Source organism: Nannospalax galili, unplaced genomic scaffold (assembly GCF_000622305.1).
Source record: "Nannospalax galili isolate Female #2095 unplaced genomic scaffold, S.galili_v1.0 scaffold467, whole genome shotgun sequence".
In the NCBI taxonomy this organism is placed as follows: Eukaryota; Metazoa; Chordata; class Mammalia; order Rodentia; family Spalacidae; genus Nannospalax; species Nannospalax galili.
Window position 1 is genome coordinate 1182016 of NW_008357490.1, and position 2405 is coordinate 1184420.

Here is a 2405-nt window from a genome sequence, read left to right on the forward strand (position 1 = left end):
ATATGAAAAATTTTGAAAAACACAGTAATGGAATACGTAGGAAATGTGAGACACCATGAAAAGACCAAATCTACACATCATAGGCATAGAGGAAGGAGAAGAATTTCAGGTTAATGGTACTGATCAGATCTTAAACAGGATTGTGGAACTGAATTTTCCCCAAATTAAGGAAAGACATCCCTATGCAAATACAAGAAGCACATAGAAAACCAAATAGGAACAGAAAAGAAACTCCCCACCACATAACATAGTAAAAACACTAAATGTACAGAACAAAGAATACTGAAAGCTGCAAAAGAAAAACAACAACTCACATATAAAGGAAAACCCATCAGGATTACAGCTGACTTATCAAAGAAAACTATGAAAGCCAGAAGAGCCTGGACCAAAGTATTCCCAGTTCTAAATGATCATGGATGCCAACAGAGAATACTTTGCCAAGCAAAAATATCTATTATAATTGACACAATTAGGCTCATGTCCACAAAACCCAGCCCTTCAGAAGATACTTGAAGCAATACAAAGAATGGAGAAAGGAACAAATATACCCAGGGGCAACTGAAAGAAACTTAATGAAGGTATAATTGTGGAAACACAAAATTAGACAAAGAATGCAAACAGTAATGAAAATGATGGCAACAAATACATATCTTTCAATAATAACTTTAAGTATCAATGGGCTCCCCAGTCAAAATACATAGGCTAGTTGAATGGATTAAGAAACGAAATATATCCTTTTGTTGTTTGCAAGAAACCCATCTCACTTTCAAGGACAGGCACTACCTTAAGGTGAAAGTTTGGAAAAGAATATCCAAAGCAAATGGCACCAAGAAACAAGCAGGGGTTGCAATGCTAATATTTGAAAAAATAGACTTCAAATTTCATTCTGATTAAAGGAACAATTAACCAAGAAGATATTACAATCACGAACATATATGCACCAAACTCTGGTGCATCCAAATTCATGAAAAATCACTACAGGACCTTAGACACAGATTAACCCCAACTCAGTAATAGTAGGGGACTTCAATACACCACTATCTCCATTGGGTCAACTGGACAAATAATAAACAGACATCTGAATTAAAAGATATTGTGCTGGATAGCTTTAGTGTCAGCTTGACACACCTGGGTTGAGGGATCCTCAATTGGGGAACTGCTTCCATAGGACTGGCCTGTGGCCATGTCTATGAGGTATCTTCTTGATTGTTGAGTGGTGTGGAAGAGCCCAGCGCACTGTGGATGGTGCCACCCCTGGGCAGGTGAGCCTGTGTTGCATAAGAAAGCAGGCTGAGCACGGGCCAGGGAGCAAGCCAGTAAGCAGCATTCCTTCATGGCCTGTGCTACAGCTCTGGCTTCCAGGTTCCTGTTCTGAGTTCCTACCCTGGCCTCCTTAATGAACTGTAACCCAGGAGATGTAAGCTAAATAAACCCTTTCCTCCCCAAGTTGGTATTGGTCAGAGTGTTTTGTCACAGCAGTGGAGAAACAAACTAGGACAGATATCATGCATCAAATTAACAGAGAGACATCTGAATTAAACAATACCATATATCAAATGGACCTAACAGACATCTACTGAGTATTCCACCCAAGCACCAAAGGACATACTTTCTATTCAGCACCCCATGGAACATTCTCCAAAATTGACCATATACTGGGGCACAAAACAAACCTCAACAAATACAAAAGACCGAAAATATTCCATGCATTCTATCAGACTACAATGCAATAAAGCATAAAATCAACACCGGAAGAAGCCCTAGTCACCACACTAACACATTGAGATTAAACAACACACTCGTGAATGATGAATGCCTCAAAAGAGAAATTAAGAAATAAAAGTATTCCTGGAACTAAATGAAAAGGACAATACAACCTGGAATTCAATGACAATGCAACACAGCACAACCTCTGGGATACTTTAAGGCAGTCCTAAGAGGGAAGTTAATAGCTCTAAGTGCCTACATTAAAAAATTAGGAGCCTAAATACATGACCTAACACTTCAACTCAAGACACTGGAAAGGCAAGAACAAATGAAATCAAAACCCAGCAGAAGAGAAGAAATAACAAAAATCAGAGCAGAAATTAATGAAATAGAAAGAAACAAAACAATATAAAGAATAATGAATCCAAGAGGTGGTTCTTTGAAAAGATAAAGAAAACTGACAGACTGCTAGCCCAGTTAACCAGAAGAAAGAAAGAGCATCTCCAAATCAACAAAATCAGAGATGAAAGGGGGAACATCACAACAGACACCAAAAAGATATGGAACATTATAAGGGAATACTTTAAAACCTAATGCCACTAAATTTGGAAACCTAAAAGAAATGGACAGATATCTAAAGGCATGGGAACCACCAAAACTAAACCAAGAAGAGATTAACAGCTTAAACAGACCCATAA